Genomic DNA, 25,126 nt, shown 5'->3' on the forward strand with positions numbered 1-25,126 from the left:
ATAAAATCATTTACAGTGGGCCCTAGGTATCTTCTGGAGTTTGATTCAATGACTCACCATGGATACCAAAATCCATGGATGTTCACATCCCATTTAATACAATGGATATCGGTCATATGCCACACTAAGAAACTGGCTCCCAGCATTATTAAAGCAGATATCTCTAACAGCCTTACTGTGCCCAATGAAAGTTCGTAAGCACCTTCGTTCACCATACACTTCCCAGAGCTTAATTTTACAGTCCATGGAGCAGTACAACAGCAGGTGGCCAGAAAGAGGAAACAGCCTGACAGCACTGACTCCCTTTGTATGACCAGGCCATACATGGATTTGCTTTTTAGGAAGATAACATTTTTCAGGGGGTACAGTTGAACATAGGTTAACTCCAACATCCTGAGGAACATGAAGATAGGACCTTCCTTGATAGTCATACATCTCTTTGACATGCAAAATAGTCTTTTCTTCTCCAGGTTTATCATCTTCATGTTTGCCTTTCTTTTGCCTCTTTGCTATTATTTCATCCAACTCCCTTTGTTCTTCTTCTGAAAGCTTTGCAACATCCTTTTCATCAACATATTTTTCCCATGGTCCCAAGAAGCCGTCAATATTAGATGTGTCATTTTCTTTGAATTTCTTCCTTTTCTCCATTTTCTTTTGCCCTGTTTCAGACACAGTTAAACCTTGATTTTTTTCCGCTTCCTCAACAGATCCAATATATTTAGTGGAAACTTCATAATTATCTATTGAGGGATCCAAAGCATACCCATAAGTTGCAAATGTCCTTCTCTGTTGTTCAAACATGAAATCATTAATGTGTGCTGGTTCTGTGTATCCAGAAAGCATATTCCTCGGTGCAGCCATCTGCTGAGTCCTAAATGGATTCACTGGCCCAAATTCAGGAGCAAACATGGTATCATAAGATGGGTTATACTGAACTTGGTAGCTGGATCAAGGTGAACTCCTGTTTCCACATCTTCCTTCACAGCCACGGCAGGGACCGAGTCCACGAGGGGCAGCAGCAGCAGCTCCTGGGATGCCAGGGAGGCCTGGTGGAGCTTGGCATCGTCGCTGGGGTCCCTCGTGGGGCGGCTGGGCCCTCCTCCTTCGCCCTCTGAGCCCAAGTCCGAGTTGGAGCCGCCGTAGGAGCAATACAATGGATAGTAAAATTGTGTCCTTTATATAAAATGGTAAATCAAAGTTTTGCTTTTTGGAATTTATTTTTTTTATAAGGAGAAGTATTTAGTTTTATTATACTGTACATATCGTATTTAGCATGGCAGGAATATTTGATTGGTGATGATGACGTTGTATGAATGTATGACTGTTATAACAGAAATAAAATTATATATTTAATTTTATTTATATTTCCTTCCTCTCCCTACAGATCGAGGCGGGATTACATCAATAAAATAAAATTACAATTACATATAAATACAGTCCATAAAATCACAGTATTACATTACATCAATAAAATCATTATGTCACCATCTAGTCTAACAGACATGCTCAAAGTGGACTGTCCCCTTTATGGTTGTCTACAGAAGATCAGGGGGGTAGGCTCGACAGAAGTGATCCGTTTTGAGAAGGCACAACTCATTAGAAAAGACAATGATGCTGGGGAAGATAAAGGACAGTAGATAGAGAAGAAAACCACATACCAGACTCAATGAGAGCCACCATGGGCTTGAGCCTGCAGGGCCTGAGCAGAGAGGTAGAGGATAGAGGGACTTGGAGATGTCTCATTCACAAGGTCACCATGAGTTGAGATTGACTCAAAAGCAGCTAACAACAAATGTTACTAACAGGATGCTGGTCCTAGAATGTCTGGTGTAAGTCTGAGTTTCCTCTTATAATGGCTGAATGGATGTTAAATAGTGATGGTGGTAGTCTGCTTTAGCTGGCTCAGCACTGACCCTGGGATGAGTAAATTGCCAGAAAACCCACGCTGGTGAATGAAATCTGAGAACCCTGGCTCAATCTGGAACCTCATTTCTGTGACAGCAAAACACAGAAATTCAAGTCAATCTGTGTTAATTTCCTGTTACCCCTCTGTCATATATACACTTTTTTGAACTTGTATTCCACTCTATCCAATGTGGTAAAGGTGGTGTACAACTTTATTAGTCAAATTAACTTTGTGCCTTTATCTGACCTACTTTTCCCCCACATCTCTATTTATGAATCTAAGCACTCTATCCATAATTCAGTTTGAAATGAAATCACATGGAGCAATTAGCCCTGAGTCATGACATGTCTGCAAGCTCTATGTTTGCACTTCAGTATCAACCCCTTTCCTCTGAAAAGCTTAGAACAATTTGCAAACAAATTAAGATCAAATGAAAACACCCTTGTTTATAGTATTCATTTTCCAAAGCACTGATAGCTGACTTGTGACTGGTTGTGTATTTAACATACCAAGAAGAAAAACAGGATTGGAACTGAAGGGCCAAAGGGAAAGGGCCATTAATTTAAGCTAAATATATGCAATCTTAATATGAGAGGTTGCAGAGCATGTTTACTGCTCACTTGATTTGTTGTTGTTGTTGTTGTTCTGTTGGACCAACAGAGCTGCAAACATTATATAACATGATGTTATAAACAGAACACATCCCTAGTTTCTGTGGGTTTTCCGGGCTATGTGACTACGTTCTGGAAGACTTTATTCCTCATGTTTCACCTGTATCTGTGGCTGACATCTTCAGAGGGTTGTGGCATGGAAGTATGTGGGAAATATATTTGTGGATGATCCTTGGTTGGGGGGAAGTTATTTACATGTTAAAGTCTGTGTTAGTCTGTTGTTGAATAGAAAGGCCTCAGAGTGGAAGGATATGCAGAAGGATGTGTGTGTTTATTTAATTAGCAATCCGTCGTCAGCAGGGAAATCCCCTGACCCTGGGTGGTGTTCATTTGCATGTATTGAGTCTTAATTTTGGTGATCTTCAGGACTCGTAGCCAAACTTTGTTTACTTTTAGTGTTTACTCTTTTGTGTTGAAGTTGTCCAGGTGTTTGTGGATTTCAGTGGCCTCCCTGTGCATTCTTACCTGGTAGTTGCAAGCATGATCAAAAATTTCAGTGTTTTCAAATAGCATTTTATGCCTAGCTTGGTTTATGACATGTTCTGCTAGTACTGCTGATTCTTCTGGCTGGCTCAGTCTGCAGTGTCTCTCATGTTCTTTGATTCATGTTTGAACACTGTGTTTAGTGGCCCCTATGTAGACCTGCCCATAGCTTCACAGTGTGTGGTAAACTGCAGCAGTGAGAGGGTCTCTCTCTTGTCCTTCACTGAGTTCAGCATTTGCTGGATTTTCTTGGGTGGTCTGTAGATCATTTTTTGTGTTTTATCAGTTTCCCTATTCTTTCATGGCTCCTTTGATGTATGTAAAAATCCCTTTCAGTGGTTGGTTGTTCCCTCCTGTGGTTTTTTTTCTGGGTCTGGCAGCTCTTCTGATGTCTCAGCTGGAGTATCTGTTGGCCTGTAGAACCCAGTTTAGGTGTTTTAATTCATCTTCCAGGAAGTGGGGTTCACATATCCATTTTTCCTAGTCTACCAGTGTTTTATTGTGCTCCTTTTTTGTCCTGGATGATGGTTGGAGTTATTGTTCAGGTATCTGTCCATGTGCGTAGGTTTTCTACTGTGTGGCCCAACTGTCAGTTCAGTTTGCAGATGACCAGGCCATCCAAGAATGGTAATGTTCCTTCTTTTTCTTTTTCCATTGTGGATGCTTGGACCACATCCCCTTAAAGTTTTACTTTGCTGTACTTTATCACTGCCAAATTACTCTACAAAGAGTGATGTGGTTTTGGAACTTGGACTAGCATAAGGAGAAAAGAGTGGCCATCATGAATGCAAAGTCTTAATTGTGGGGAAATTCACAATAGGACAGCACAAAAATCCCTGTGCAGGCTTCTGAAACTGAAGTTTCTTCACCAGGCAAATATGATTAAAAGCATGAAGGAGAAAAAGGGGTGACTGTGTTAGAGTCACTCTGCATGTTATCTTCCAATGGTCTGGAAGGTGAGAATTGCAGACTAACAAATTAGACTTAATCAGATGACTCTCCTAGTGGTCTGGGGCGCACCAAGAGTGCATCTACAGTGTAGAAATAATGCAGTTTGACACCACTTTAACTGCTATGGCTTCATCCTACAGAATTCTGGGATTTGTAGTCTTGTAAGCCAGCAGCACTTTGGCAAAGGAGGCTAAAGACATTGTAAAACTACAAATCCCACAATTCCATAGAAACAACACTTAAAGTGGTGTAAAATTGAATTATTTCTACAGTGTATGTGCAGCGCAGAAATCAGAACAGTAAAATGTGGCTCTCCGTGTGAAAATACTATACAGAGGTCTCCATTAATACCTATATCTAGGTATTCCATGAATAGAAAAGGCAGCCTAGGTTTGGGGTCCCCAATGTACCACTGCACTAATTAACACTTCCCTTGGTGGATGTCCTACTACTAATTTAGAAACAGGGGGAACAGTGAAGCAAAGTGAAGGACAGACTTCTGCATGAAATGTCTGAAATATGTCATTTTTCTTTTTTCAGAATGTCTGAAGGCCCACAGGCATCTACTTCAAGTCACATAATGTAGCCAAGCAATTTATTTACTCCTAATAAAGGGAGCAAATCCTCATTTTATTAGAGGGTTTGACAAATATCCAAAGTTAGGGCCTAACAAGAAATGAACTGATTCATTCCATTCCTACTTTTAACTGGTGTGGCAAAGTCACAGCAGTGTACAAACCATGGTGATCTGAATGCTGGGCTAGGATTCTGAGAGGGTTCAGATCTCTGCCTGGCCATGGAAACCCACTGGGTGGTTTGGCTAGGGAAAGGTCTCCTGTATGCAGATTATTGTACTGACAAATAACCTGACTGCTCCCTAATGAGATGCAGCCGGGTTGTGGAATGCAGGTGGATATTATCACACATAATTTGTCACTGCTGCCACCAGACAGCTGCATCCCAGGTCCCAGCTGCACTTCGGAAGCCAGTTTTCGAAGCCAGGAGCTTTCTGACTTTGAAAGGCCGCCTCTGAATCCAGGATGTAGCCACCCAGTGGCGGCGGCAAGTTATGTGCGATAATACCCACCTGCATCCCGCAACCCGGCCGCATCCTGTTAGGGAGCAGTCGAGTTATTTGTCAATGGGATCATCTCCTATGTTAATGGCTGTGCAGAAGAGAAAATTTCAGCAACTCTTTGCTTATTACCTAGCTGTGTGACAAACAACACCTGCTGATATTTCCTCTGCTACACAACAATGAAAGGCGTGTGAGCCTTCTCCATTTTCTACTCTGTAAAATGTATGAGTAATTCACACTCTCTCAGCCTCAGATGAAGACAATGACAGCCCTCTTCTGAACAAATCTTGACAAGATAATCCCTTCATATGTTGTTTGTAGGTTGCAAACGACTTGAAGGCACACAATATCAAATCAATCAAAACAAGTTCAAAACTCATTGGGCAACCATTAATTACACCTTTGATCATAGACTGATCATATTCTCATAGCTTAAACTATCTCACAGGGTAATAGTGAAGACAAATCTGTAAGGTCCACCCTGCTGAGCTTTTTCTAGAAAATTCAGTGTAATAAATATCCACAAACCTCTTTGTTGTTTTTATATGCCTTCAAGTGAACTCTGACTTATGGTGACTCTTGCCTTTCTTGCTGAGATTTGTTTAGGGGAGGTTTGCCATTGCCTTCTTGTGAGGCTGAGAGATTGTAACTTGCCCAAGGTCACCCACTGAGTAAAGATTCAAGCCTGGCATCCTATTACAGTAGTCAAACTACTACACCCCACCGGCTCTCAGTCCTCTCTAGTCTAATCACAATGTTAGCAACTACCCTTCCTAGACTGGTCATAGTGAGTTGGGTGGACCAAATGCCATAACTGCACCCTGCCCATGAATGTGTACAGTACAGTTGCCATTGTTAACTGCCTTTGAGTCATCCCAGACTCATAGAGACCCTGCGGATAAGACATATTTAAGACTCCCTGTCTTCCACCCTCTGCTCAATTCCTGTAAATTCATACCTGTGACTTTTCAAATAGTCTATCCATGTAGCATGTTGTCTTCCTCTCTTTCTCCTTTTCTCCACCTTCCCCAGAATAACTGTATTTTCTAATGAATCATGCCTTCTTATTATGTGTCAAAAATATGACAGCCTCCGTTTGATCATCTTGGCTTTCAGGAAGACTTCAAGCTTGATCTGTTTAAAGACCCATTTGTTTGTCTTCTTGGATGTCTGTGGTATCCTCAGCACTCTTCACCAGCACTACATCTCAAATGAATTGATTTTCTTCTTACCTGCTTTTTTACTGTCCAGCTCTCACATTCATACATGTTGATGGGGAATATAATGGCTTGGATGATTCTAACACTGGTGTTCAGTTGCATATCTTTACTCTTTAGGATCCTGTCTAGTTCTTTCATATCTGCCCTTCTCATTCCTAGTCTTCTTCTGATTTCTTGACTGCAGTTTCCATTCTGATCAATGTTTGATCCAAGGTGCGGGAACTCTTTTACTATTCCTACTTTCTCAATGTCTAGGTAGAATGTATCTAGTTCTACCATGGTCATTATTTTTGTTTCCTTTTTGTTCAGCATTAAGCCTGCCTTTACACTTTCTTATTTAACCTTGCTTAATAATTATCCCAAGTCTATGATGTTACCTGCTATTAATATGGTGTACCTGTGTATCTTAGATTGTACAGTACAACTAATCCACAAAATTCAAAGCCATGCCTGAAGCTAGATCATGGGGGGGGGGGGGGAGTAATGTGAATGCACCATAAGAGCTTCAAGAATTTTCATAAGCATGGGAGCTGTGGCAAGAAAGAAACTCTGCCCTTGTCTTTCCTGGCTCTCACACTTCATCCTACTCTGTTTCTCACTCCCTTCATCTTATCGCCATGAGTTCTGACATCCTGTACTCCTTTGTTGTTGCTGCCACCCACTCTTCTTCATCTGCTGGCTTCCAGGCTTGGAACTCCCCAAAACAGCTGTTTCCATTCCATTCAAATCTCTCCCCCAAAACATGCCCCTCCCAGCAATGTTGCCCTCAACACTGTTGTTACACAACCAGTGAAAGAAAAAGAAAAGCCATCCCAGTTCTCCTTTGATAACTATCTCAGGGTGTTTCTCTCTCCTTCTCTCTTTATGTCACTCAAGTCATGAGAAAGGCAATGTTTCCCTGGTAATAATGAGAGCAGCTAACAAACAAAAGTGCTTCCTAATTGATACTCAATATAATTAATAAGTGTTGCATGTATAAAAGGGAAAGAGATATATCATGATCTAGTTTCCCTCATAAGGGGAAAGCATATCATTAAACTTCATTAAGCACAAGGAAGGGGGGCAATTTGATCCCCTAAAATCATGTTTTCATTGCAGAATGAACACAGAACTAAAGAGTAAAGATATACAAGTGAGTACCACAGTTACAACCCAGGAATTCTGTGGGATTATCATCTATACAGTGGTAAACAATGTCCCCAAGTTTTATTCACTTACCAGAAAGAATGGGCCCTTGCACAATCCACAATTGTAGCAGTATGATTCCACTTTAATGGCTATGGTTCTATCCTCTGGAATCCTGAGTTTTGCAGTTTAGAGGAAGGTATTTAGAATTCTCCACCAGAGAGTTCTAATGCCTTACCATAGTAGAAACTCCAGGATCCCATTGGATGTTGCCCTGCTAGCTAAAGTGGAATCAATGTGTTATAATTGTGTAGTATGAAAGAGATCCAAGTTTTCTTTTTACAAACAATGAACAGCTGTGGGGAGGGGATGTCTCAATAAATCTACTGTTTTTCCCCCCATTAGGGCAGATTTTTTGTTCCAGCCACTGTAAAGTATTCGAATAAAAAGAAAGTAAAGGTCCTGTGAAATTTTTCAAAAGAAACAGGATATGCTTTCATTGCCATTAGGTTTGCCCTATTCAGGGATAGTGGCACCTTCTTCCATTATTAGAGGCATGGCAAGATCATTTGAATTATCACTGAAGTCAAGGAATTTAAGAAGTGTACATTATCCTCTGACACTCCTGGAAATCTCATGGCATCATGAAGCACCTCACAATTCCCACAAAGCAATTCCCTTTTATAAATCATAGTGCATGAATCCAAAGTTAGCATCAAATATGAACATATGATACCAGCTTATCCAACATGGTTTGAGCATTGGACTTTTCTTTAGAAGACAAGGTATGTTTTTTTCTGGATCTTTCAGACTATGTGGCCATGTTCTAGAAGAGTTTGGCCACATAGCCCGAAAAACCCACAAAAAACTATAGATGCCATTCATGAAAGCCTTTGACTTCAGACAAGGTATGCTTTACCACTGAGCTCTAGTTCTTCCCCAGATGATTTATGTGGAAAAGTGGACAGTTGATACTTATTGTTCAGGTAATTACCTAGTTAACACCTTTTTATTTAAAACAGTATTTTGATTAGACTGTCCTGAATGCAACTAAGGTGCCTCCCTTTTCTGATGAGCTGGTGGTTGTTGTTATTGTGTGCCTTCAAGTTGTTTCCAACTTATGGCAAACCTATCACCCAGTTTTCTTAACAAGATTTGTTCAGAAGGGGGGTTGCCTTTGTCTTCCTCTCAAGCTGAGAGTACATGGCTTACCCATGTCATTCAGTGGGTTTTCATAGCTAAGCGGGGACTTGAACCCTGGTTTTCAAAGTCACCAACCAGTGCTGAAACCACTACACCACACTGGTTCACCACTAAGCTGGCTACTGAAATGTTAATCAGCAAGGCTCACCTGTTCCTGATAACTATGACCTTTACTGGTAAATGGGGATTTATCATCTAACACAGCTACAACTGGATTACAGTGTATTTGGCTCTAAAAAGTTCTAGGCTATTAAGTCATTGGTCATGGGTTGGTATGCCAAGTATCCATCAAATTTTCTCCTAATTTGTAATGCAGAAATTTCTCACAAGCAATTAGGTAAAAGGTATAAGATACCAATAATATTATTAGCCAAAAATATGTTTATATTAGGAGAAAACTTATAGGACATTAGATACTCAAATTGGTAGGGGGACCTAGAAACTGTTGACTCGTGTTCAGTTTGTGGTCTACTTGGACTCCCAGATCCCTTTCACACATAGTTTCATTCAGCCAGTGTCCCCCATCTTATATCTCTGCATTTCATTTTTCCACCCTTAGTGCAGTACCTTACATTTCTCCATGTTGAAATTCATTTTGTTAGCTTTGGCAGCAAAATGGACCCAGTACCTGCAACAGCTCCCTCTTTCTTTTAGGGCTTGCATTTCCCAACCTTACCTACAACACACTTGACAGATGGAGAATTTTTCCAGGTTCTTTTCTACTACTGGTGTTTGTTGAAGGCTTGGTGCTATTCCATGGAAAGTTTTTTAACGGGCCAGCATCACTGCTGCCAGGGCTTATACAATAAGAAGACACAGGAGTTTCAGACACTCTCTAGCATGCACCAAAAGGCATCATGGTCTCAAATAATATACAGTCGGCCCTAATTATACATGGATTTTTTATACACAGATTCAACATCCACGGTTTGAAAATGTTCAAAAAAGTATCAATTTCAAATATCAAACCTTGATTTTCCATTTTTTATAAGGGACACTATTTTGCTATGTCATTATATTTAATGGGACTTGAGCATACACGGATTTTGTTAAACACGGGGGATCTTGGAACCAAACCCCAGCATATAACAAGGGTCCACTGTACACTGTCTCTTCTGAGTGTGTCTGTCTTTTTGATGCATTGATGATACACAAGTAAAACATGCATACCAGCAGCCTTATGCTGGGCTACACAGCCCTGCCAACAGATGGGCATGTAAATGTCTATTTACTTCAAATCTCATGAGAGGAGAACCTCAGCTTTGGTGAGGCATCACCTGGAATACTGCATCTAGTTCTGGGCACTACAGTTCAAAAAGGATGCTGACAAGCTGGACTATGTCCAAAAGAGGGTTACCAAAATGGTGAATGGTCTGGGACAGTGCCCTATGAGGAGTGACTTAAGGAGCTGGGTATATTTAGCCTGGAGAAGAGAATGTTAAGAGGAGATATGATAGCCTTGTTTAAATATTTGACGGGATGTCACACTGAAAATGGAGCAAGCTTGTTTTCTGCTGATCCAGAGATTAGGTCACAGAGCAGTGGATTCAAACTAGAGGAGAAGAGATTCCACCTTAACATTAGGAAGAATTTCCTGACAATAAGAGCTGTTCAACAGTGGAACTCACTCCCTCGAAGTGTGGTGGAGTCTCCTTCTTTGGAGGTTTTTAAACAGAGGCTGGATGACCATAGAGTTGAATCATAGAGTTGGAAGCAACCACAAGGGCCATCCAGTTCAACCCCCTGCCATGCAAGAACGCACAATCAAGGCACCCCCGACAGATTCCTGTTGAGGTGGAATCTCTTTTCTGGTAGCTTTAATCCATTGTTCTGGGTCCTATTCTCTGGAGCAGCAGAAAACAAGGTTGCTCCATCCTCAGTATGTGGAAGAGTAGGTTTAGGAAGTAGATTTGTTTCTTGGCTAGACCAAATTTATTTTAAACAGACAGCTTCGTTGATTATAAATGGGCATTGCACTAGAGCCATTGGTATTTATAAAGGTACCAGACAAGGCTGCCTGCTTTCTCCACTCTTATTTATTTTATGTCTGGAAATACTAAATGATGAAATAAGACGAAATTACTGTATTAGGGGTATTAAAATTAAAGGTGCTGATATGAAATTAAGAGCCTATGCAGATGACTTGGTCGTTTCCCTTTCTAACCCTATTGAAGACGTTGAGGAACTTAATAAATGTTTGGCTTCATTTGGCAATGTTTCAGGACTGACCATAAATAAGGACCAAACCGCATTAATGACAATGAATTTATCTAAGTTGGATAATGACAGGTTACAGGAAAAATCTAGATACAAGATTGTGGAAAAGGTTAAATATCTGGGGATATGGATCTCCACAAAAAACACGGAACTCTTTAAAAATAACTATGGTATAACCTGGCAAAAAATTAAGATGGATTTACAACGTTGGAATAACATTGGTTTGTCATGGCTGGGTAAAGTTGCAGCTATAAAAATGATGGTGCTCCTGAGGATGATTTTTTTATTTCAAACAATCCCAATATTAACTAATGAAGCACCTTTTAAAATATGGAATCAAAATATAAGTAAATTCTTATGGGGAGGCAAAAAACCTAGGGTTCGTTTTCGCGCTATGCAGGATGAGACAGGACACGGCGGACTTGGTCTCCCAAATTTAAAGCTTTATTTCTATGCTTGTTGTATCGATTGGATGATGCCTTGGTTCAAACTGGATGAAATAAGATTGTTAAATTTAGAAATGGTAGATAATGTATGTGGGATTCACGCATATTTATTTTATGATAAGATCTTGGTTAATCGTGCTTTTGCTGCCCATTATGTAAGAAAAACCCTTTATAGGGTCTGGACTAAATTTAAAAATATAATTTACCCAAGTATTCCCTTTTGGGTGTCGATCAATGAAGCTTTCCATAGAAATGATGTAATTCTTGTTAACAGATGGGTAACATATAAAGACATCTTAGTTAAAGACACCATTACTAAGCAACTTGAAATGAAACCCTTAGAGGACCTGCTGAAAGAGGGCTTTCATATTAACTGGTTCTTATTCAGGCAGTTGAAAGAAAGATTTGTTTTGGATAAAAAAAAGGTGGGGATTAATCTTGATAATTCGGATTTTGATAAAATTATTTTCGGCAAGACGGTGGGAAGAATCTCCAAAATATATAAATTTTTATTAAAGCTAGTTATGCACGTGGACTTGATTAAGCCTACGATGATAAAATGGGCACAGGATTTAGGAGAGAATATTCCGCTTGAACAGTGGGAAAAAAACTGGAACACCAGATTGAAGTATACATCGTCCGTTGCTATCAGGGAGAACTATTATAAGATGCAATATAGATGGCATTTAACACCTCTGAAATTAGCCAAAATATATAAAAATAAGAACCCGCTATGTTGGAAGTGTAATATCACCCCAGGCTCTTACATTCATATGTGGTGGTTTTGTAGCTATGCCAAAAAGTACTGGAATGGGATTCACCAGTTAATTCAAGTAATTTTGGATGAAATTTTTTTGTTAGATCCCAAAATGTATTTGTTAAATATGGTATTGAATGTGAATTTGGAGAAGAAGTATGGGAAATTGCTGTTTTATATGATTTCAGCAGCCAGGATACTCTTTGCTTCTCACTGGAAAGATACGCAACATATAACACGGGAAGATTGGTGTATGAAACTTTTGGAATATATGGAAATGGATAAACTTACCTGTCTCTTGAGAAACCTGGACTGGAATAAAACAAAAAAAGTATGGAACCCTCTTATGGCTTATATGAAAAAGGAGAATTTATTTTCTAACTTTGCTTGGTAATAAGGAAAACCCATTTCATGTAGGATATTTTTCTATATATACATGTAATTAAAGCTCAGAGACAATAGATTTGGAACAACATATGTTTTATTTCACATATTGTTATAATAAGCTTGTAAGAATTACTTATACTTATGGCGGGTAAATGTATTAGGAAAATTAATTTGACATAAGCATGTCCCTTCTTCTCTAGGAAATCAAAATTTTATTGCTTTATATAATATTGATGGAAACGGCTGTATGTGTTCTGGTTTTGTTTTTTTTAATGTTGTTGATTTGTTGTTTGTGTTTTTAAGAAAACTTTCAATAAAGATTTAATAAAAAAAAAAGGTTGCTCCATCCTCAATATGACATACCTTCAAATATTTAAACAAAGCTATCATATCACCTCTTAACAATCTCTTCTCCAGGCTAAACATACTCCAGGCTAAACATACCCTATGAGTTGTTCCTCATAGGGCATGATTACCAGACCCTTCACCATTTTAATCACCCTCCATTCCCCTGTTTCCTCAGCTTACTTCTGTTAGTCCAAACAGAGTCTGAAATAGTCAGCAAGAGAAAGAAGAGCCTTGCCTTTTCCAGTAGGCTCAGGCAAGAGCAAACTGCTGCAGCCTCAACTAGCTTATCTGTTCTTCCTTATTAATTACTTCTACTAACTTGACAACACACCACTGTTGCTTGGCTATACTTGTCCTGCTTCTCATTTCTGAAATGTTGGAAGATATGCAATATTAACATGGTCATTCCATCCTTGACTGATTCACGCATAGGCCTTCTTTGCTGCAGATTAACAACAAAAGTGCTGGCTATCCAAGATGTTGGCCTTCCATCCCTCTTTGTACCAGGGAAACACAACTGTTGAGCTACAGTTGATACCACAACTGTCTTGCATATTAGCCTTTCAAGATAAGGTGGTGCTAATGCCCTGACTAATTGATAGGGTGGAGTGATGAGAATGAAAATGAGGCAAGGAGTCAGTTTGGGAGGAATGTAAACTATGTAAATCTTATCCAGCAGAATCCAAAGCTGCTACTACTATGAAACTCATACATGGCAACATTTGAAAGGCTAATATACAAGACAATTGTGGTATCAACAGCAAGTTTTCACCCACTTTTTATAATAAAATACTGCCATTGACTGTATTTTCTGTGTTTGGAAATGGCATGGGCAATATGTGGCTCTCCAGATGATGGACTGTAACTCCCACCAGTCCTATCTGGCTTTTAGTCAATTGTGAGGGATAATGGGAGTTGCAGTCCAGCAACATTGGGAAGGCCACTCTTTCTGCATCCTTGTTTGAGGGATGTCATTTCAGAGTGAGGTTTTATCACTTGGTATTTAATATCAAGCAAACGTGAAACTACTTGAAACAGTATTTTGTAACATTTTGTCTGATGCCAATTGAGACTTCGGGGAGACACCTGTCGTGTGCTGAAGTCATTGGGTGTGAAAGGCAAGAATACAATAGCCTAATCTGGATGTTGTTCTTTAACAACAGTTTTGTAAGACAATAGAAACTGAATATAACATAGTTGTCATTATTGATCAGGATTATGGGAGAAGTGAATGGAAAATTTAGCAAAACATATATCCATACTTGCAGGTGAACAGAAAAAAAAATGATGTCAGTCTTGAAATAATATCTTGTAAAATATCTGGAATTAAATGTAAAGATTCGCTGTCATTGATTTTACAAACACATTGACTGGTATCCTATTCAGTATTTAAAAAATCATAAAACAGACTTCCATTTCTCATAACTTATGTTCATAATTGTTAATTTGTTAATTTGTTTATTTTATTTATATCCTGCCTTTCTCTCAATATGGGGACTCAAGGTGGCTAATAGCAAAGGTAAAAAAGGTAAAACAATTTAAAAACTGTGCAATTATAATGTTTAAAACATTATATTAAAATATTAATATAAAACATTATATTAAACATTAAAACAATAAAATGCATTTAAAAACTATTACAGATTTAAAATCTAAATCGCACAGCACATAAAAGCCAAACTCTTGTCAATCTGAAAAAGCCTGATGGCACAAAAATGGTTTTACCTGCTGCCGAAATGATCATGCGCTCTCTAAGGAGGGAGTTCCAAAGTTTGAGAGCAGCCACCATGAAGGCTAAATGCGACTCCAAAGCCCTGTCTCTTAAGCCAGAGACCCCCAGTTGATGTGCTTATGAAATGTTACAGATCTGGAGCACTGAGAGGTGACAGCTTCAGTGCTGTCCTGATCATGGGGTTCTTTGCGACAAGTGGCTGGAGTAGCATCTCGATGGGTCTCTCCAACTGCCTGTCTCAATGAGCCCCATGACCAGAAGAGTGTGGCAGTCATAATGTTCCAGTCCTGTGATCTGCAGTGCCCTAGAAACCCTATGGCTGGGACATTCACTGGTTTAAGAGGTAGGTTTGAGGGAGTTGGCATCAGCAGAAGTGCCATCATAATAACATAATAACTCAGGATGTTGGTCATTTTTTTAAAAAAAAAAAATCACAATAAAACATGGCATCCACCTATACAAAAGGAGAGGTTTCTATTTTTCCTTTTCTTGCTTTCTAATCAAGCCACATCCCAGAATGGGACAGACTAATTCCTTAATGTATTTCCCATCAAAAGATAAATATTGAACTAGAAGCATATTATGAATCCTTTCACTAATGTACCATATAGCTAGACAATGACCACACATCAGTAACAAAACATACAATGCTACGCATTTTTACATTGGAAGAAAGTCCATTAAATAAAATCGGAATAGATGCATCTGATTTGGAAACTTTGACTACATCTACACTGCAGAATTGATGCAGTTTGACACCACTTTAGCTGCCATGGCTCAATGCTATGGAATTCTGGAATTTGTAGTTTTGTGAGCTATTTAGCCTTCTCTTTTAGAGAGCTCTCATGACACAACAAAGTACAAATCCCAGTATTCCACAGGATGGAGCTGTGACAGTTAAGGCAGTGTCAAAATACATTAATTCTGCAGTGTGGCAGCAGCCTTTGGCTCTGAGAAACTTGTATTCTATGAAAACGTGATGAATTTATGTTTTGGTAATAAAACACCACACTTTAGATGGTATAGGATAAAACTCTTCCATAAGAGGACTAAAAAAAAGATGTCAAACCTATACTGATATGTAATCTCAGGGTTAATGTGAATGTCAATGGTTATGTTGTATCATCTGGCTGTTTCTAAATAAAATGTGTGATAAGCATCAAGCTCAATAGATTGACCAATGTTTGTGACATTCATGACTGCGTGCAACTAAATTGACATGTTTTGTGCCACCTGCTGGTAAAATACTGACTTTTCACATTTGCCTAAAACCCACTCTCATTGTTATATGCATATCCCGTTTCCCAAAACCAAGAGAAATTCCAAGAGACAAAGCTATAAATTTGGAGCTTGTCTACACGGACAGTAAAATTGGGGGGGGGGGGAGGGGTGCCCCAGGTTTTCTAGATTTGCAGTGACTGGGGACTTCTCTATACTGTTAATTCTGGGAGGGCTATCTGCAGCAAATTTGGATTAAGTGGCCACATGTCCCCCTCTCCATCATTCAGAAGTTGTGTCGATGTAAAATGGCAAACTTCCACAAATTATTTCTGGCCACATGCATCCAATTTATTTATTTTTTTAATCTGTCTGTCAAGGATGTGCACATGTGGAAGAGCACAGGCAAACTAATATATGTAGTTATGCATGTATGCACATAAATATAACAGCCTTTTTTGAAAAATAAAAAAAAAATGATGATCATGCCACTCAAATGAGCAGCTCTTGGGGACTTGTCACTACCTGTTTCTCCATGGCCAGCAGTGTAAATCTACCAGCCACACTTAATGTACATCCAGATTTTTGTAGACAATCCAGAGAAAACCATGATTCTATCTTCAAAGAAAGTCCTCAGGTGCTGAAAAACCCTGCTTATTCTCTGGAGTTTATCAGACAAGGGGAATTGGAAGTATAATCCGATGGCAATCTGAATGTAATCATGGGGTTTAATGTTATTGCGTGATAACCCACTACACACAAATTCAAGCAATGGGAAGTCAGTCCAAACGCAATCATGTGGTTTCATGTTATTGCGTGATAGAGTGCCGCATGCAAATTCGGGCAATGACATCCTATTTTCGGGCAATGAAGAGCCAGTTCGAATGCAATGCGTATTCACGTAATTGCGCAAAACTAGCAACTTTAAGTGAATGCGTTTTGGACCCACTTTCTTTTCATTCGAATTTAAGAGAAATTCCTCCCATTTGATAAACTCTGAATTGACAAAAACGTCTTAAATTATCCATGGATACATTCTGAAGGAATCTTTCCCATGGTTCCTAGAGGATTCAAAACATTTTTGGTGTGTCAGGCTTATCTGACCTAGCTGTTTGGTTTCACATTTCAGCTGTAAGATTTGAATAAAAATTGCTAAAATGTGTTTAACTGCTCTCCTTTCTTTGGGGGGGAGGGGTCATTTAAGAACCTATCTCTGTTCTTTCAGTGTTATTTCTGTCAAAGAAACAATGCCCTGGAAAACATCTGCTTCATTAATTAAGGTATACCTGTGTACAAGTACAGTATAGTGGGAGCAGAAGACACAGCAGGCAGTAAAAACTACTTAGCCTGCATTGGATTTCAAGGCAAGGCGGCTGCAACAGAAAGGGCTTCACAGCTGTCTTTCTTTATTTCCTCTTTTTTTGTCCTTTGGATTTAAACAGCACACAGCAACTTCTTGTGACCTCTATGTACCATTCTAAAGGCTTAAGGGAGGGTTGTGCTGCTTTCCAGCACAAGTGCTGCTTTCCAGATGCTGTTGGACTGTATTTTGCATCAATCCTAGCCATCACAGCCAATGGTTATGATTGCTGGCAGTTGCACACTAACAATATCTGGAGGACTGGGAAGTTATTCAGACTGTAAAAACAATCCAAGATAGATCTGCGTTAAATCTCGGTTGTTCACAAGCATCCCAAATGCACACCAAACACCACCACCCCCCACTTAATCTGAGATAATCGATATTGGGTTTTTATCCAAGTTTTTTTTTAAATGTCTCTAGCGTGAATAACAAATATGAATAGACCTATGACAAAACGCTCCATAACAAAGGGAGGGGGGGGTTCCAAATGCATTGGCATCATTGACTCCATCTTTATTCAAATGCTTGCATGTGCGAGCAACCAAACTCACAGAGATGTGGATTGATGCAGATCAATGCAAATCAATGTGGATCAATGTGGATCAGTGCAGACTGATGCAGATCAATGTGGTTCCATATTGAGGATAACAAACTCGGTACGCATGAATGAGATAATTTGCATTGTTGCACTAAAAAAAGACATCTGATTGAGCCCTGGGTTTTCCCCACCCTAGCATAAATTAACCAGGGAAACTTATATCTCTTTTGAGTAACCTGTACTTAAGCAAAACAACAACACTATGACAGATGTAGGCACAGTAGTCAAATAGGTAAGCTATACAACCATAATCACAAGCATCATTTATCTCATAAGATTTGTGTGTGTGTGTCACCTGTTGACTTATGGGGACCCCATGCATTTCATTGGGTTTTCTTAGGCAAGGAATAATTAGAGGTAGTTTTGCCAGTTACTTCCTCTGAAATAGAACTACAGTACCTGGTATTTGTTAGTTGTTTGGTGGTGTCCCATCTAAGTCCTAGTCAGAGCTGATCCTGAGGCATCTAAGATCAGAGAGGATCTGATGCCTCAAGGGTATTAAGTATGGCGGGTTACAGACGGGCAAAAAGGGGTGTGTTCATGACATCATGAATGTGTAGCCTTCAGACGGCCCTTACCTGAATGCTGTCATGAACACGCCGCCCGCACGCCCCAAGCGGGAAGAAGCGGCATTAAAAAGGTGCCGCTTTTCCCCGCTTCTTTTTGATAAGCGGCATACGTGCGCATCTCCGTCTATAAGCTGCTGCACCAATACGCCAGAATTGCCACGCCACAAATTTAAGTTGCCCGTTTAAAAGCTCCGTGTCAGCTGTGTCGCTTAATGGGTCGGGGTCCCGGGACATGCGTGGTTTGCAGTCAGGCTTTAATTGCAGTGTCAGATGCCATGCAGGTGTGGAAGCTGTGGCACAGCTGCAGCTCATTTTAAGGCTCGTAACCCTAACCCTAGAGCCACATGTGCGCATGCGCGGCTAGATTCGTGGGAAGTTGTAAGTTTTGCCAGCGGATGTTTTGGTTGTAGAAAGTGATAAGGGAAAGTTTGGAATTTAAAGTGACCCCCTACACACATTCCTGCGCCATTTTCACCTGGGAACGGGCACAGTTCGGCTGCTCCTGGCACAGCTGTGTGGCGGCTCCCCTTTGCCACCAGGCAGGATGGCACAGCCATCCACCAGCACCCCGAAAAAAGGGAGGGGGACGTCTTGGTCTCATGCGGAGACGGCTGACCTCATAGCTATATGGTCACAGCCAAATATTCTGGAGAAATTGGGGCAGTCCTACCTGAACTCTGAGACATATAAAGAAGTGGCAGAGGCCATGACGGCCAAGGGCCACAGCAGAGGTTGGGAAGAATGTCGCAGGAAATGCAAATCGCTGAAATCTCAATACAAACAATACAGAGATAACCAGGCGAGAGGTACTAAGAAGGCCACGTCCCTGCCCTTTTACAAGGAGCTGCATGCTTTCATTAAAAGTGATGGAAGCATCAGACCCAACAGACTAGCCACCAGTGGGGAGCGTGTGAGGGTCCCGGTGGGCCAGCCAGCCAGAGCGGAGCCTGTGGCAGTGGAGGACGAGGACGAAACCCCGGAGCTTGAATGTTCCCAAGACCTTTTGATGCCCCCTCACGGTAAGATGCGCCAGGGCCCCTGGGGGAAAGGGAGGGGGAAATGGGAGAAGGGGAAGATGTGGCCCCAGGGTGGGCACAGGGCAGAGATGACTCTTGTCCCTTGTCATACAGATGAGCAGCAGGAGGAGCACCCCGACTCGGGCGATTCCTCCATCAGCCAGCGACGTCTGGACCCCCGCGCCCTGCTCAGACGAATGCTGCTGGGGCCGGGAGCTCCAGAAGGAGACCACCATCTCGTGCTGGATCCTCTTCCACAACTAGCAGCTACCATGACCTGTCTCCCGGGCCAGTGCACCCGCCAGCGATGGCAGTGAGGCCGAAGAGAATATGCAAGGTAAACCCTATATTTATGTTTAATAAATAATAATAGGGTAAACTGCATGGCTCAATTGCGCAATTGTGGCATGTATCTTTCACTGCTTACTATGCTGGTATGTTTGCAAGGTTGCTGTGGAAGTAGGATTGTGAGTGTCCCTGGCATGGTCATGTGCTGCATGTGTCCCACATTCCTAAGGCACCCCTCCCTTGCCTGTAAATCTCTCATTTCCCCACGCCCTTAGTTTGAAACTCTACCCTTTGCCACATTGGGGAAGCTTTGAGTGAGAGTTCCTGCATGACAGAATGGGGTTGGACTAGATGGCCCTCAGGGTCTCTGCTAACTGTAGGCTTCTATGACTCTCTGGTTGTATGTCCAATAGTAGGAGGACAAACTGAAGCAGAAGAAGAAGAAGAAGAAGAAGAAGAAGAAGAAGAAGAAGAAGAAGAAGAACCACCTCCAGCTAATCCTATAGCTGCCATGTCAGCAGAGGAGCGACTTGCGACCAAGCAGAAGAGGGTGCGTCCGTCAGCAGCTACTAGAACTGTGGCGGCTGTGGATCAGCTCAAGGCTTGCTCAGCAGAGCACATGACAGCACTGGTGGAGCAGGGGCAGCGAGCCTCTGAGGAAAGGGAGAGGGACAGACAGTCCCACAGGGTGATCATGCAAAGGCTACTGGAATTTGAAGAGAGGGGCGTTCAGAGCCAGGAGAGAGCCCTTCAGAACCAGGAGAGAGCCCTTCAGAACCAGGAGAGAGCAATAGATAGGTCAGACCAACAGAACATGCGACTCAACACCACCTTGGAAGCGCAGACTGCTCTGATGGGGCAGATGGTGGAGATCATAAGGGGAGGGCAGGGTGGCACGAGACGCAGAAGGGTACGTAGGGAGCAGAGTGGAAGAGGCAGGGCTGTCCCCAGGGTCGTGGAGGAAGGGGTTGGGCTACAGGAGCCTCCAGCAAGAGCAATCCTTCCAGTTGAGGAGCAGGGAGTTGCAATGGAGGTGGAGCTGTCTCAGCAGCCTCCTGCTGGGCCATCCTCCAGCCTCTTCAGTGACTCAGTGGCAGTCCCACAGCCCACTACTCGCCCCCAAAGGCAAAGGGCAACTAGAGGGGGGCTGGGATCAAGGGGCAGGGAGCACTGACAAGGCACTGGATCCCCATGATGTCCCATAAAGACATCATTTTGCCTCCCAGGGTATGTGTTCCCTCCCAGCCCTATCTATTCTATTCTACCCTTCCTGTTCCCTCCTCCCACCATGCCTGCCTCACTGGTCCCCTAAACAAGCAATGTCCAAACTCTGTCCTTCAGGTGTTTGGACTTCATCTCCCAGAAGCCCCAGCCACCTTGCCCTGTGGTTTGGGATTCTGGCAGCTGAAGTCCAAACACCTGAAGGACAGAGTTTGGACATTGCTACCTCACAGCACTCCTGCCTAGGTTTAGAGTGCACAGTTGCGCCTAAGCTGTCACATTCGCACACACATCCATACTGCCGCAGTTGCGCACAATGAACCACACAATTTTTTTTAAAAATAAACTTTTTTATTAACAGAACAATAAAAAACTTTGACTATATACAAAATATTTACAAAGGGAAGGGGGAGGGTGAAGGGGGATGACAGGGGGGCAGGGAAGGGAAGCTGCTTCAGGGAGGGGGAGGCGGGGGTGGGGCGGGCAGCCGACGGAGGATTTCCTGGAGGGTCTGCTCTATCGAGGACACTCTCTCCCCCAGCTTCTCGACCTTCTCCTCCAGGGCAGAGAACCTCCGCTCCATCCGGTTCTCTGCGGGGGGAAAAAGAAAGAGGATAGTTAGAAGCAGCCTGTGGAGCCCATCACCCACTCCCACAGGCAGGGTTTCTGGTTACCCCCTCTCCCTTCCCTGGGTTCACCTCTACACTTACCTCACTGCCGGGCTTGGAGGACTCGATCCAGGGCTGTGGCATCGAGGGCCAAATCCCCTGGCTCCCCTGGCAGGCGGCGGCTCGGGCCAGGCTCCTCTTCCTCGGCGGCGGCGGCAGCAGCAAGGACATGAAGCCCTGCCAAAGGGGGGGGAAAGGCCCAAGTTACCATGCTGGCATGGCAGAGAAGGGCACAAGTGTCATGGGGGCTGCAGTCAGGCAACCCCCACCCCTCACCCTGGGGACCTACCTTCCGCCAGAGGAGCCTGCTCTGGCTGCGGAGGGGCCACAGCAGCTGGTCCTGGCTGTGGCCCACCCTCGGGGACATCCTCGTCCCCCGAGGATGGTGGAGAGGCCGACCTGGCACGGTGCCCTCCCTCCCTCCCTCCGCCTCCGCCTCGGCCGCACGCCTGCAGAAGGGAAGAGGAGGGATGGCATTGGCACCATGCAGGAAGGAGGGGAGGGCAAGGGAAGGGTCAAGGAGGGTAGGATAGGGCATGGCAAGAGCTCTGATTTACCTGGAGGACGGCGATCTTCCGCTCTCGGCCTATCTCCCCTGATCCACAGGTCCTTCAGCCGCGAGAAGAATGGTGGCCGCTTGTCAACCGGGGGCTCCTCTCCGAAATCTTCAAGGGTTTCAAAGAACGCTGCTTTGAGAGTTTTAAACTTCACTCTACATTGGTGCAGCGTTCTTTGAAACCCTTGGTTTCGGAGGGCACGAGATGACTCGAGAAAGTACCCCCGGTTGGGCTTGTTGGTGCTGGCCATCACCCTTCTCGCAGCTGCCTGTGGCATCAGGGAGTCCAGGAGGATCCTGACCTCCTCGTCGGTCCAATAGGCGATGTGGACCGGGACCCTCCTGCGTGGCGCTGCCATCTTGATCGCCGTCCTGGGGTCTTGCACAGTTGCGCACGGGTATATATGGGCACCTGCGGCTCAGGGCCGTTAGGCCAAGGTGGTCCTAGGCCAATGAAAGCTTTCAGAGGAGCAGTTTGAATCTCTCCCCCAATAGATGCCCTCTGGGTGCTCTATTGATACATTCAAATGGGCCATTAGGAAAGCTTGAGTTTGAGGGGGATTGATACATTGTCAAAGGGGAAATTGGCAGTTGGAGCTGATGTATCTTTTTGACCCAGGAAAACAGGCGACAGGAGACCTTTTGTGTGTGTGTGTTTGTGTGTGTCCCCCTCAGGCACGTGGCAAAACATGCCCACAGCACAGATCAGAAATGATAGGCAGACACAGACTGTGGATAATGGGATATATTTATTCAGGTGCTTATGCTATTACACTACAATGCACTCTAACATCACAGATGATGGCACAGGAGCCATGCTTCAGATTCTCCCTGTCAGAAAGAAGTCTGCCAGGGCATTCCTCACAGCCTCCCCTTCTTTCTTCTTCTCTTTCTCTTCGGCCTCCATGATTGCTGCCAAGGTGGGCAGCACAAAACGGCGCCTATGTCGCATCCCCTCATCCAGGACCCTGCCCTTGGTCTCACAGATGTTGTGCAGAATGACACATGAGGCAATGATGGGCACCACGTTCTCCTCTACCACCAGGAGTGGGGCAGTGAGACAGCGCCATCTCGCCTTCAATCTGCCAAACTCCACAGCCCCCCTGACGTGATTCAACTTCTTGTTGAAGAGCTTCTGTTTGGGAGTCTGGGGGGGTCTTGTAGGGCTTCATGAGCCACTTCCGAATGGGGTAGGCACTGTCAGCCAGTATCAGGGCCCGATCTGCTGGCCTCTGATGTTGATGCTGGGGTTCCCTTCCACATAGATGCCAGCCTCCATGGCCTCGTAGATGAGAGAATTCCATGCCACCCTGGCATCGTGGGCTGACCCATGCCATCCGAGCTCCACGTCCATGAACCTTCCTGTGTGGTCACATGTCCCTTGCAGGATGACAGAATAGGAGCCCTTTCTGTTGACATACGCATTCCTCAGCCCCAAGGGTGATATGATCAGGCAGTGGCACCCGTCCATGAGGCCAACCACTTGTGGGAAGCCGCGCCGACCAAAGGCATCCATAATCTGTGGGGGAAAGGAAGAGAGAGAAACAGAGGAATTGACATGACAACTCTTTTACACATGCGCAACTGCACCACAGCAAGAACAGCAAATGTACAGTGAGGGGGTGACACTTGACACAGAATATCACAGAGCTGCCAAAGATTAAAGGGAAGGTGGTCTGGCTGTCCCTACCTCACGTGCGTTCCCCAGGTACACGGTCCGTGACAGCAGCAGCTTCTCCATGGCCAGGGCAAACTCCACCACGATCTCCCCCACGGTGGCAATGCCAGCCCCAAACAGCGCTGCGGTCACAGCATAAGTGGATTTGTGTGCCAGTGACAAGACACCAATGACCACTCTCTTCTCCACCGGGATGGCTTTCCTCATCACTGTGTCTGACTTCTCCAGCTCTGGGCGCAGGATGCCCACTAGCCTGTGGAAGAGGGCATGGGGCATTCGGAAGTAATACCTCCATTTCTTGTCAGACCATATGGTTGAGACAAACTTGTCCCAGAACTCCTGTGGTGTTGGGTCCTTCCAGCACCGGCGGAGCCGCGCCACTCGGGACAGGGCCATGGCACCGCCAACAGCAGCCTTATGAACCGCTATGGCAGCCACTGCCCTTCGCTGTTCATCATCATCGTCATCATCACTCCTCCTGTCAGCCAAGGCTAGAGTTCTGATTGAAATGGATGATGGGATCTCCATTGCAGCGTCAATGGAGGCGGAGGAGGCGGAGGAGATGGCGGTGGCAGCGGCGACACCTGTGGCTGTGGATTGCAGCTTCAGTAAGACCACAGGGAACAAAGGAGAGGAGGCATCCATGATGCCGGTGGCACTTACAATGCGCAAGCGGGCAAGGATGCCAACACCAGCTGATCACCAGCTGGCAGGAGGCCACCTTTGTTCTTGGGTAGGGCGGGGAAAAAAGTTTAAAGGGGCCTGGGCGCTTTAAATGTGCACATGCGCATTCAGCAGCCGGCAAAAGAGAAATTGCCGGCCGGTGCTGGACTGCCGCAGCTGCGCACTTCTCAGCCGGCAAAAGAAAAAAAAGACGCGTTTTTGGCCGCCCATGCAGAAGCTGCCTCTCTCTTTGCGGCGTCCTGCGAGGCGGCGGTATGGAAGCTACGGGTCAGAAACGGCCCCAGGTGAGGCGTCTTCACTGCCCCCCGTGTGGAAGCCCCATACACCTGAGCCACGCCCCCGGGACGGGCGGTCTGGAGGCTCCGTATTCAGCAGAATACACCTTCAAGACGTCTTCCCCTGCCCGTCTGTAACCCGCCTATATTTCTGTAATTCATTCCTATGAGCTTTATTTTGCCTGAGCATAAAGGCACTCTACTTTTCAACACTTTGCACACCAAAGTTGATTAAATATGCTGTATCTAACGTGTGATTCTCTGAATGTGGCCAGCATTTTTCCATTGTGGCACAGAACATTTTTTGGTTTCTTTAGCAATTCCATATGGACCAAGCGTTTCCTGTGATAATGACTCTTTGACGAGATGGATTGATAGTGGGTATCTATCCATCCTGAATCAAAACAGCAACTAGCATTCAAGATAAATAATTAAATTAGTAATAGTTTTATTAGTAATTATAGTGAA

The 25,126-nt window shown here is 43.6% G+C and overlaps 1 pseudogene; it reads right to left on the reverse strand.

Annotated features, from left to right (window-relative positions):
* Nucleotides 1–93: 93 nt before the first annotated feature.
* Nucleotides 94–24,227, reverse strand: LOC149315086 (pre-mRNA-processing factor 17 pseudogene; annotated as a pseudogene).
* Between the last annotated feature and the right edge of the window lie 899 nt (nucleotides 24,228–25,126).

Source organism: Sceloporus occidentalis, unplaced genomic scaffold (assembly GCF_023333645.1).
Source record: "Sceloporus occidentalis isolate IW3139 unplaced genomic scaffold, rSceOcc1.0.p SCAF_4, whole genome shotgun sequence".
In the NCBI taxonomy this organism is placed as follows: Eukaryota; Metazoa; Chordata; class Lepidosauria; order Squamata; family Phrynosomatidae; genus Sceloporus; species Sceloporus occidentalis.